The sequence below is a fragment of the Protopterus annectens genome, chromosome 12.part0 (genome assembly GCF_019279795.1).
Source record: "Protopterus annectens isolate FY-2018-M chromosome 12.part0, PAN1.0, whole genome shotgun sequence".
Lineage (NCBI taxonomy): Eukaryota > Metazoa > Chordata > Ceratodontiformes > Protopteridae > Protopterus > Protopterus annectens.
Window position 1 is genome coordinate 506,579,472 of NC_056746.1, and position 13,665 is coordinate 506,593,136.

The 13,665-nt window shown below is 38.3% G+C and overlaps 1 protein-coding gene across 2 annotated transcripts in view; it reads right to left on the reverse strand.

The window, feature by feature from the left end:
- VWA3A (von Willebrand factor A domain containing 3A) overlaps nt 1-13,665 on the reverse strand; it is a 2,208,650-nt gene that overhangs the window by 2,090,962 nt on the left and 104,023 nt on the right. The window lies entirely within an intron of this gene.

Below are 13,665 nucleotides of genomic sequence, written 5' to 3' on the forward strand. Positions count from 1 at the left end.
TCGCTTTTCTCAACACTACCATATCTCTCCCAGCAATGCCATTTTCAGTTTTGCTAATGAAAAACTTACAAAGAATAATCTTCAGTGAAAGAAGTGGTAATAGCAGTGGTGCTAACAAAGAAGAGCAACAAGTAATTTATAGCTAGCAGACTACAAAGGAAAGTCATCAAAGTTGTTGTTCTTCTTCTTTCGGCTTTTCCCGGTTAGGTGTCACCACAGCAGAACTCCGGTCCGTTAATGATTGTCAGTAGATCTTTATGGTGCCAAGGTGCCAGCTCGATGCCCAACCTTCAATGAAGGCACGCCCATTTACGCATGTCTTTCGAATGCCACTCGACTGTGGGGAGGACATGCAGACTCCACACAGAAGGCACTCCAGCCGAGAATCGAACAGGAGAACCTCTTGCTGTGAGGTGACAACACTACCACTGCACCGCCGTGGCTTCTGGGAACAGTGGAAATTGATCAGGACTGTTAAGGTGGTCTTTCATTAAAGATTTAATATTAAAGTGAAAAACTAACAATTTTATACTAGGGCATATATTTGTAGCAATAAAACACTTTAACAGAATTCAAAATGGTATTATTTGACTAGTCTATGGTGGTGCACAGCAAAGTCAAGACCCCTGCATAAATGCCCTACCAAAAACTGACATGTACACATGTAATTTATAACATTCTGTGAATTTGAAGATTAATGTCCAGGTTACAGCTTCACTTGTATCCTGCACATAGCAGAAGTAGTAGCAACTGTAGGATAATGGCCCCAGTAGCACCTGTTGAGTGTTTTGTTACATCTACCATGTAGTGATTTTTAACTGATGAAGTTCCAGTATTCGGAGGAACAAAAGCGTTTAGTTAATAAAAGTTGTTGAGTTTCACGGATTGGCTTTTTTTTTTATTTTTGTTACATCTATCATAGTAAAGCTGTAGAGGAATGTGACCTGATGGTGCCTGTTGAGCATTTTGCTACATATATCACAGCAAAAGCAATATGGTCAGCAAGCCATCTTAACGGGGTTTGTGTAGTCACTCCTAGGTCTTACTCTCCTTGCATAAAAGAGGTAAAGTTGTACAATTCACTTATGCTTTGTTTCTTATCATTAAGTATCTAATATGTTTATACACACTGCGGATATGAAGACCCAAAACTAGAATGACTGGTTTAGGGAGAAGCTACAATCTCTCAGACATAAAATAGAGAGTATTTTCCACAGCTACTTTGTCCACATTGGCCCGTAGCTCAAAATTCCTACATCTGAGTTAATAGTCAGCACAAAAATGTGCCTTCCAAGTAAGAAATGTTAAGTCCGATGAAGAAAATAGTAAAAAAGGATGTTGTATCAGCTTTTTCAAATCCTTGATGATGAAAATGAACAATCATGAGTTCTTAAATGTAAATTATACAATGACCCCCATTAATATTCCAAAACGTGCACGCTGATTGGCCAGTGTGCCCGTTGTAAATCACACAATATACCAACGGAAAAAAGGTCCGGTCGCCAGGACGTTTTTCTGATGGTATAAAGTCCTCAAAATATTTTTTGTAAACAAAAAAAAAAAAAGAAAGAAAGAAAGAAAAAAAATGGAGCAACAGAGACTTTCTTTTCTCCGTTGCTTCCATTTCTAAGCACTGATGTATTGGGTATGTATGGGACGCAAGTCCCATACACATGCTCAGTACATCAAAACAGGGAAGATGTGTACCACAACCAGCGGAAGAACAGTAATGCGCCGTTATACAAAGACATTATTTAAGAAAAGTATTTTTTTCTTAAATAATGTCATTGTATAATAGCAATAACCGACTCCGTGGTTGTGGTATATTGAAATTTATCCACGGTTGGCTTTATTTAATCACTCGGGCTTTGCCCGAGTGATTAAACCACACCAACCGTGGGTAAATCTTCAATATACCACACCACGTCATCAGTTATTGCTTTAATTTCCTTCATGAGAGTTATAAATATAGAGTTCTTAGAGACTTATGGGACAAAACAAATACAGGCAAGCATACCTATCAACCTCTTAGTGCAAGAAATCTGGACAAAGACAAATATAATGGGGAGACAAAGATCCAAAAATAGGGAATATTTTAGATATTGTTTTTATAGTCTTGAAAAGTTCAAAGGATAACAGCTTTTGCCTTAGCATGCATTTTCTGAAGGATTTCAAGTCAGAAACTCAAACTTCTGTCATTACTTAGTGACTTTAATCCTCAATGATTTTCCAGAAAACCTCACATTTTTTGAGGAATGGACCAAATATGAGGCAAAAATCTGTACATTCTGCAAAAATCTGGACAATTGATAGATATGACAGGCAGAGATAGCAGAAAAGTATACCACAAAAGGAAAATAAGATGAGCTTGTCCAATAAATATGTTACAGATAACTACAGGGCTCACAAGTGAGTGATTACTCAGCTGTCTAGGAAAAAAAACATTTCTGATTTAGCCCAGTAAGATTTTCATGCTGAATGCTTTCTGACTTCCTTTAAAATGTATAACTTCTCTTCCTGGAAATGAACGATTATTTTGAGTTGTGCAAAAATCCTCCAAGCACAGTGATTTGGGTTCTTGATTTTTGTACTGAGAACTGATTTTCTTCCAAAATAACACCATCTTGCAAAGGAGCAGAAGCATAGCAGGGAGAGATACCATCTGAAAAAGCAGTGACCTACAGTTGGCTTTGGTCACTATGAACCAGTGTGAATTTAACTGTTAAAGCCTATTTTGCCTCAAGCTGTTCCTTCTGTATTAGAAAAAAAGAATGAAAAGCCATAAACCTGGGTATGGATCCATGTGAAAGAAAAAGCATCCAGATACTGAGAACAAAACTAGGGTGGTTGGGCACAGTCTTCTATAGCAAACATCTACCTTGAGTGTTCCCCAGACAAATCCTATGTCAGAGTCAACAATCTGTAAAAGCTGTATATCCATTTTATTAGAGGGGAAACTATCTGCAAAGTAATTGTATGATCTACTGTATTTTCTAAAATATACACTGCCATCCTGCAAAGGAGAAAAGCACATGCCTCTTTCTGTTGGTGGATATACCACATAGCTGCTAAATTGCATTTCTCTGAAGAATATCCAAATGTACACTTATTTAAAATACCTTAATGCCATTGTTACAGCTTTAATTTCCATCATATTTATGTGAATAGGCTCTGTACTCCGCTCTTTTTCAGGCATATTTGTAAGGTTATTGTTTGCTAGCAGACTGAACTTTGGCCCCTTTAACTAAAATCGAGCTACATGTGCAGTACACTTTTTGCTCTCCTCCTGTGTGTGTAGACTTAAGCCCTAGCCTTTCCCTACCCTAGTGTTTCTGTGTCTTAGCATAGTCCCAATAATTTCTCCCCAGAAATACTCTCTTTCTGCAGACCCGCCAGGCTTGCTATCATCTGGTTTATAATACATTGTACCTGTCATGTTTATATGATATTGTTTGTAAACCTCCTCATTATTGTCTTTTTCCTCTTGCTTATTTCTTTCTCCCAATAGCTCCCTTGCATATGGAACTGGGACTCCCCATTTGCCTCTCCCACCCAGTTCATCTAGCAAAGTGTTATGACCTGCACAGACCTCTGCTGCCATTTATTGTTAATTTAAAAATGTATGTTACATTAATTATTTTTGTTTTATCATTATTATCCTGTAAAGCACATTGCTAGGGACAGGCAGCAGGAAAGCCCCCCCCCCCACTTTTTATACAACTATTAGCCTTTAAAATGCACTCTATATTGGCCATATTACTAACCATCCCAACACATAATACTCCTAACTTGTAGTTATATTTCTGCTGTTGGATTATAATTTACATGAACTTCAAGTATAATTTAACACTATAAAGTAATGTAATTTCAAAGTTATTTCTTTACAGTCACTGTCAGTTTCTGGCGTACTCACCCATCCATCCAGCCTTGGATCAACCCCTCTGCTTCTCTCCCCTACCCTCATTCCCACCCACCCTCACCTTCCCTGCATTTATACTTACAAAGGACATCCCTTCACCAACACTAACCAATCAGAACAGAGTAACCCCTCATCGCTCTGGCTAATCCTACCCATCCCCAAGACATAACCCACCCCTGTCCACCCTCACCTACTGCTCCACCACACACCATAGGTATACTATCACCTAACACTAATTCAGCCCACCCCACACTATTTCCCATCTGCTACCTACTTTACTACACTCAATATTAACATCTCTCTCATGTAACTAACCCTTTTTCCCCATATCACATCACAATATACCTTATTCCATATAATATATGCCGCTCCCTAAACTACCCCATCTCCTCTCACCAGATCCTTAACCCTACCTCCCATCCTCTCCACCATACAATTCTACAACTCCAACCAATATGTCCTTTACTAAAACACTCACAATCGCCATTCCACTCTTATTTGCACTCCTCTTATTCTTACTACTTCACTACCCAAAACACCCCATCCCCTCTCCCATCAACCTCCCTCCAACATCACCCACCTCAACCTTCCCTCCTATTTCATCCAACTGCTATTCTGACATCTCTCCAAGTCTCTATAAACTAACCCCCCTCCTCCATCTCAAAATAAGGCCCATCTCTTCCACATTTAAAAGTCATATACAACCACCATTACCTCCAAACTTATATTTCTTAACATATCATCCCATTACCATCTCAAGCTCAACACAATCTTATCATTCCCCCAACCCTATTACCATAACTGTATCTGGGGACATACATCCCACTCCAGGACCCAAGACACACAAACCTTCTCTCTCTACATCTAACAAAAACTCACACACGTCTCTATATATAGTAAATCTAAACCTCTGCAGCATAAAAAATAAAATCTCTGACTTTCATGCTTGGATTGCTCACCAACAGCCAGATAGCATTGTAACCACCAAAACCTGGCTAAAATCCCCATATCAAAGACACTGAATTTCTCCCATCAGGTTTTCAGACAATGTGTCTAGACAGGACTCATAAAAAAGGAGGTGGAGTCGCTATTATCTTCTCCAGCTCATTCAACCTTGTTCCATTTACTAACCCAATACCACAGTTCTCAATTGCAGAAATTCTCATATCATTCCTAAACATAAACAAAAACAAGAAACTTTGCATCATAACTCTCTATATACTCCCTGGTAATAATATACCCACATTAGATTATATTCTAGCCTGGACCTCCACCAATATCAAAAATGAAACTATCACACTAGGCAATGTCAATATTAACTGGCTTGAACTTAACTCCAGCCACCCTTCGTCAAACATTAATCTCTTCCACTTCACCCAACTTATACACTCTCCCACCAGACCAAACGAAGGAAATGAAAACTGATCCATCTTAGACTGGACCCTGGTCTCAAATCCCAACAAAAGAACCTCAGTAGGAATAATGTCACACACTTCGTGAACATCTCCCAATTTTTATCATCTCAGCATCTCCTCCCAATCATAGCCAGCATCAAAATAAACAAGGAACTTGTCTTCATTTAACCCTATAACCTTCAATAACATTCTAAAATCTAGTAACTAGGACCTTCTAAAAATCCTCTCACTAGATAAAGCTGTTGAGTACTTCAATAACACCTTCATGAATACTCTAAACAGCCTCCCACCTCTACGATTACAAAGAATAAAAATTAACCATGCCCCTTGACTAGCTAAATCCACTCCACTTATGCATACTAGAGTCAAATTATGGAAGTCATGGCAAACCAACAGAAATTCACAGACCTACAAAAATACAAAGAACTTTGCAACTGCGTAAAAAACTAGTTAAAGATAAAAAGGAATACTACCAAAAATTACAGACTAACCACCAACAGAACCCAAAGAGATTCTGGACCTCCATTACCTCACTTCTTAACCCAGGGGAAAAAAAAAACAATCCCTGCCCTCATCCTGATAAAACTCCAGAAGACAAACCATCCTGTTTTAATTCCTTCTTCATAAACTCCATAGCAGATATCACTGCCAAATTCTCCTAGACAAATCTCAGCACATGCACCCCTATATCACCCACCCTCCCCAATTCACACCCAATCCTCAGAAGATCCCAATATGCACCCCACTTTTCCTTCTCCCTAAAGCCCATTCCCAACATAAACCATAAAACAACAATTACTAAAATTAAAAACGTGCTCCAATGTCCTGACAATCTTCCCTCAGAATACCTTAAATAGCTGCTGACAGTATCTCATACCCTATAAGCCTACTTATAAACAGATCCATTCTAGAGTCCTCTGTTCCCATTTCCTGGGAAAAGGCCTTCATCCTCCCTCTCCACAAATGTGTCAATAATACAGACATCACTAACTTTCGGCCCATTGCCAATCTCTCCCCAATCTCCAAAACCCTTGAAAAATGTGTAAATTCACAACTCCTCAACTACCTTCTGGACAACCATTTACTATCTCCAACACAGCACGGCTTCAGACCTGGCCAAAGTACCACAACCGCCCTTCTCTCATTTATGGATACAGTAAATAGAGCCTGCGACTCTGGCAAAATAGTCTAGGTCCTGTTACTTGACCTTTCCAAGGCCTTTGATACCATCTCTCACCATTTTCTCCTTTCTCACCTCTCTAACTTCAGTCTGCCACCAGCCAAATCTAAAGTGGTTTTCCAGTTACTTAAATCAAAGACAACAAGCTGTTAGATGGCAAAATGCCATCTCTCCTTTCCTTAATACTTTCTCCGGCATCCCCCAAGGTTTCATACTTGGACCAATCTTATTTAGTATATTCATAAACAACTTCAATTCAACCTTATCTCAAGGAACCATGATTCAGTATGCAGATGACTCCACCATCATCTGCTCTGCCAACTCTCTCTCTGAATGACTTACTCTGAATCAAAAAGCATTCTACTCAACTGAAACCTGGATATACAACCACCACCTTGCCCAAAATTGAAAAAAATCTAAAATCATACTCTTCACCCCTAAATAATCAACCCCCTTAAACAAATCAGAGTTCTTCTTCTTCACTCTTGATAAATCATCACAAATTTAGGCTGTTGCCCACACAAAACTTCCCATAGTCACTATTGATGAACATATGAAATTTGACCTTAACATACAACAAAATATCCAGAAAACACACTTTAAACTAGGTACCCTTTATAGGCATAATTACTTCCTGAAGTCCATCCACAAGCCCCAACATACCTTCTGCTTCTCTCCTCTACGGTGCCCCGCTACTTACTAATTTACAAAACTCCTCCAAACACAAACTTGAGTCTTGCTACAACAAAATAGCCAAATTCGCAACTAACTCCAAATATTCCACTCATCACTGCACTGTTCTCCATTTGCTAAATTGGCTAGAACTACTAAACTACTTCTCCTACCTGCAACTAAGCACAGCTCATAAAATACTCTTCAGACCTCAAGACTGTCCTTCCCCAAGTTCACCATTCAACCACTACCACCCAAACAGGCTCCTTAGATCAGCAGATCAGAAATTACTACAGGTCTATTAACCTAATCTTCCTTCCAGCAAGTTACTTTACTCTCACTCAATAGCCAAGAGCTGGAATGCCTTGCCTCTAACCATTAGATCAGTTCAAAACCCCTCTAATTTTTAAATTTGCCTCCATTCCCACCTTTCCTCATGCTGGAAATGCACTTGCACTAAGCCCCTCATAACATCTCCACCTGTCATCCTGTCCACCTAGTCACCTGTATTTAACAGCACCACTGTATTTAGAAGTCATACTAACAAATATGCTATGCAACAGCTCATACTAATAGTACAAAATTGTAACTTTATGAAATTTGTCACGTTTTAAAATTTATACTTACTAGTCCTTTGTTATTGATTTTAATGTATTGATAAACTCATTGTAATTTTTGACTTCTTCGTAACTTTAAATTATCTTTTGTATCATGGAGCGTTTCTCCCCAGGCCTCCACTGAAAATGGGTTCTGCTGGCCCAGTGGACTATCCCGGCAAACAAAAGCAAATAAATAAAATAACACAGCATTGTTTCAGTGTCCAAACCAAAGTATTTAAGGAAAATTAGTATCAGTTCTCAGGCTCTGTGGAGGACCTATGAGAGACAAGCACATTATCACTATCTGAATGAGTGTCTGGGCTAGGGCCAGCAAAAGAGTTAATTTGCTATTACTGAGAAGACAGAGATTTGTTGTTTTTTTACAAAAAGCTAGTGTCTTGACTGTACACATTTCTCAAAAATCAGTGTGCCTTTCTCATGTATAATCTTGGACTGGGTACCACAACAATGTACAAAGACATGAGACCTAAGGTCCTGAAGTACTGCCTTGCGAAACTTTAAGGGATGTTCACTGGCTAATTCACGAGTGAAGAAATTCGATTGATTGTTTCCTGCTGTGGTGACAAGTGTACAGCTAAACCAGAAATTGGGCCTTCTGGGACACTGTAGTGATGGGCTTCTTCAGATTTCGAGTTAGCACACAAAAAGAAGTAACTGTTTTACCACCATAACATGATGGAGTAAACAGTGACACTTTGATCTACAAATAGGTAGTTATTCCAATGTAAAAACACATATATTCACTAATGTAATCTTTGCAAACTCTCTTCAGACAATGGACAAGCCAAACGAAAGATTGAAGAATGGAAATGAAACTAGCTGACCTAGAATTGTATGAAAGACAAAGCCAGATGTGTAAACGAGGACATTCCATATCCACAGATGCCATCTAGAGTCCTGATTTATTAGAAGACACATTCTCCTTGGTTATCAATATGCTAGATTTTAGTTGTTAGACTTGGCAAATCTAACACTGGCCTCCATTTGTTATATGTTTAGGATTACAAAGAACTTTAAATAGAAACCTTTGCATTGCTGGTGAATGGCACTCTCAAGCATTTTTTGCTTGTTTTCGTATGTTGTTGTTTTGTGGTTCTGAGGCTAGATCCAAAGTTGAATGTAACTGCTGCAAAGTGTTCTATGTTATATGACTTGGAATAGATTCTTGAAAAAAAAGCAAAGATTTATGAGGTGCTCACTATAACAGAAAATTATTAATTTCCTTTCTACTGAAAGTGTCTTAGTTCAGTATTCCAAGCAATACCTTTTTCCACAGCTGTGTTTTACCTCTGCTGTCTGCTAATTTCTTGGAGGCCAGCAGGTGGCAGCAGCACCAAAGGATAAAACTAAATAATAGCTACAGTGAAGAATTTGTAAGGCTGGATCAGGATCATAAAAAAACTCTGCTATGATGCCAAAAAGAGCTGGCATACATCTGAAGAACCTTAGGCCAGCACCAGTTCAGCACTGTGACTACAGTAACTTATTCACCTAAAACCAGGTGTTTTGTAGGTTGACAGGATTGTCATGATCTTGAATAGTAAGGAGTCTACCGTGTTTCAAAGGGAATGACCACAGCTAGACATCCACAAACCTGCTGAAGAAATAAACAGCGTCCTCCAATCTTTGTCATTACCTCATAAAAACAACAGACCCTGAACTATTAATCATTTCGGCATCCATACTACATACTCCCAGAGGCTCATACCATTATATAGCATATCAAACCTCTCAACAGTCCCTGATTTCGTTTCATGCTTTTGATCTGTTCCTCATAATATTTGTGGGCTTTTGGCAAATCATTGCAGACTGCAGTCACTAAATAATGACACACATTTGAGTTGCAAACTTCAAAGTCTTTAGAAAATACATGATAATGCAAAACCTGTTTTGCTAGTAACTTTTTAAGTATACAAGAGTAAATATGCCCCTATTTTTGGGCCTTTGTCCCATATTACTTTTTGACTTTGCCCTCGATGTCCCAATATTTCATTTTTTCTAATTACACTTTTTTGTTTAAACATCTTCATTAAATTATCACATTTTAAACTGTAACACACGGTTACATACACTGACAGAAAATATGTAAGAATAGTTTCCTTGTTATTGTAACAAAGTATAAAGTATATTTTGTTTTTAATATTTTTCATTCATTCCAGCACTGCAAAAATGATTCCTTCCTTCTCTTAAATGTATACTGGACATTATTTAGTATGTATTGTCCCCACAAATTCTGTTTATTTTTTGTGAAATTTGGTCCTTGTTTTCTAAAGATCCCACTTCCAGTTCTTTTATCTCCACACTGCTCAGAACTGTTATATTGGATATAGATTTTGATTTCCATTTCCTAGTAATTGATTTTTAAGCAGCCAACAGCATTAAACTTAGTAATGCACAGTTATATATAGGCAATTCAGATCCTATATCCCAGCTCAAAAAAAATAAAAACTCTTTAGTTACTCATTAGCTCCCCCAAAATTCCTGTCAAAGTAATCTGTAGGGAATTTAAATATTTGTTACATTCCCAAAACACAGAGATGTAGCTAGCTATTTTTGCACCTGGGGGTGGTATTCCAGCTTGGCATCCTCATCAACTTTAAGTCGAGCTTCAGTTTTGACTGCAAATACAATAATGGTTTTCATTTCTGAAAGCCAGTAATGCACTTAAGAACAATCGGCTTGTGCCGATCACATACCCCTGACACTTTGCGTCACTTCTGCCAGAAAAAAATATCCCTTCTTTTGTCCGTTTCCCCCTTCACATCTCCAGTATTTGATTTGTACCCAAGGAAAAATCCTCTGAAGTGGTACAAAAATACGTTTGCAAACACTACCATGCAAAAATCCCAAACCTTATGGACTTAGTTGCATATCTGAGAGCTATACAGATTTCTTCGCAGTGTTCCTTTGTGAACTGCCTTTCCATTTTCTTTTCCCAATCTTTTCTGGCCTCCTCTGATTGATTATAGTTATAATACAAAATTTTATATGCTTTACTAGTTCTCCCTTTTTAAACAGCATTTTCTGCTCTGTACTCAACTAAAAATTCTACCAGAGCTGGTCTTTCACTTAATACTTCCTTATCCATTTGTCTTTGCTTATATTTCGTTATCAATCCCAGATAAATAAGGCAGTCTTCAACCTGCAGTCCAAATTTCTGATCAGCCTCATCTCACTCGTTACTTTTCCCTCCAGAATTATTGGATCCCAATATGTCAGCTTTCTTTCTAATTTCTTCCAGTAAATTCCAGCCCACCCTTGCCTATTTTCTCCTTTCTTCATTCCCACACTGACTTAGTCCTTAGAATACTTTCTGTGATTTTATGAATAGAATGCTCTGTATTGTTGTCGTTAATCTCCTTAAGGTCTTGCATTAAACATTCTAGTTTCTTCCAGTAAATTCAAGCCCACCCTTGCCTATTTTCTCCTTTCTTCATTCCCACACTGACTTAGTCCTTAGAATACTTTCTGTGATTTTATGAATAGAATGCTCTGTATTGTTGTTGTTAATCTCCTTAAGGTCTTGCATTAAACATTCTAGTTTCTTCCAGTAAATTCAAGCCCACCCTTGCCTATTTTCTCCTTTCTTCATTCCCACACTGACTTAGTCCTTAGAATACTTTCTGTGATTTTATGAATAGAATGCTCTGTATTGTTGTCGTTAATCTCCTTAAGGTCTTGCATTAAAAATTCTAGTCTCTTCATCTCTCAAACTCCATGCAGCCATTTCATCATCATTCTTTTCAGCTTTGATTTATAAGCTTATGAAGGAGTTATGTATATGAGCCTTAACTGCATAGCTCTAAAGTACCTCTTCAAATCAGGTATCCTTAAATTGCATTTTTATGGGTATGATCAGCTTATCCCACGTAACTTTTGCCCTTACTCTCCCAGTTTGTAACTCTATATTAATTGTTTTACACAACATTTTGTCCTGGTTGTTAAAAAATAATCCCGACCTGTATATAAGACAAAAGTGACTTAAAACATCATATCCATAATGAAGAACTTCCACTGTTCTCAATGTTGTATTATCTTTGTTTAGCCTCTTCCTACATATCCATAGCTGCCATAACAAAATCATTTTTAATACATACACCTAATACCTTATTTTATCATGTTCCCATAAGTACTGGTATTATAAGTTCATAGGTTAATACTAGGTTATCTGCCCTTGTGGGCCATTTTAAGCCTAGCCAATTGCCATTTTTGTGCTCAAAATAACATCCCATTTGGTTATAGATTAGCCTTACTCATCCGGTGGTTGATGACTATATATTACTCCTAAATAGAATAACTAAGATCATACTACAGATAATCTGAGGGGCTCCATGACTGGAATAAAGCATTTTGGAGCTGCCTCTGTGCATTAGCAGTACAGAGGGCGGTCCTGTGGTAAATTTTCTGTTTCCCACCCATAGATCTAATTTGCACTTGAAAATGGAGAGAGATGAACTTTGTTCCACAGCAACAGTATCCTCTGCAAAATATATCAGTCCCTCTAAACCATTCTGTTGATGTTGCAGAAGAGCATCTCTCATGCCATTTGACTTGCTGATCTGCAGCAAATCCATCAGTAATGGGTCGGAGGATGCCTTTTATGCCAGACACAGGTCACCTCTTAGTAGTCTGTAGGATACTGAGTATAGTGACAGGGTTTTGAGTCCGTCCATATAGGACATGTTGTTTAGGCCTTGTATCCCTGTGGTATCTCTGTGGGTGTTCCAGTTGTTGCATGTATCTAGACAGATACAGGCCAAAGGGGGCATTATAGTCAATGTTTGGCCTAATGAGGATGAGTACATGGGGACAATGAAATCCCTAGATCTAGACACAATCCCTTTGTTTATAAGCTGTAAAATATAGAAGGACTTTCTTACAACAATAGACACATGTTGGCCAAAAGTTAGGTCACTCTCCACATAACTTCTTAAATCCTAAACAACTGGGTCAACTCTTAGGGGAGTACTGTCAATGTGGTGGTTCACTGGGGTAGAGGACTTCCCAAAGGATACAATAATGTATTTTTAGCATTTAGTTTCAGACTGTGATTTTTGACACCAGTTATTTATTTGAGACAAACCTTCCTGAAAGATGGCCAAGTCATCTGGGGATTCAATGACTGTTCCTAACTTACAGTCATCTGCAAACCTATCCAGCCAGAGCCATTTGGTATTGGCTTTCACTTCTGAAAAGTAGTTGTCAAAAAGGAGAGGTCCCTGCACAGAACCCTGGGGGATTCCACTGGTAACTGGTCTCTTTGTGCAGGTACCTTCCCCTGTTTTCATTATCTGCATCCTATCTGTGGGCCAGTTGGCAAACCAGTGGGTGACATAGGGTTTTATTCCCAGTTTATTTAGCTTTTCCTACTATGCCTGAGTGGGGAATTGCATCAAATATTTGTCCAGGTTGAGGTATGCTAATCAGACTTATGGGTCTGTAATTGCCAGAGTCTGTGGAAGGTCCCTTATGCAAAGTAATGACTAGAACTTTTCTCCACTCACTTGGTACAAAACCTGTATAAAGGCTGAGATTGAACAGTGTTATTAGCAGTGTGGTTAAATTGTGCTTCACACTATTTAAGATACATCCAGGGATATTATCAGGACCCATCAATGTAGCATTTTTAGCTTTTGATAGCACTTTTAGGAACTGGTCTTATCTGATAGCTGGAGGTAAGGTTGTTTCAAGTATATTTTGAGGGACAGACACAGGGACAGAGGGGGAAAGTTACACCTAAATTTATTGGCCGGTAGGTATTGCTGAACAAATTCAGGAGTGGGTACATGGTTTACCTTCATATTTTATATCCTGAAAAGACTTGAAAATGTCTCAAAATGTTTTACAGGTCTATTATGG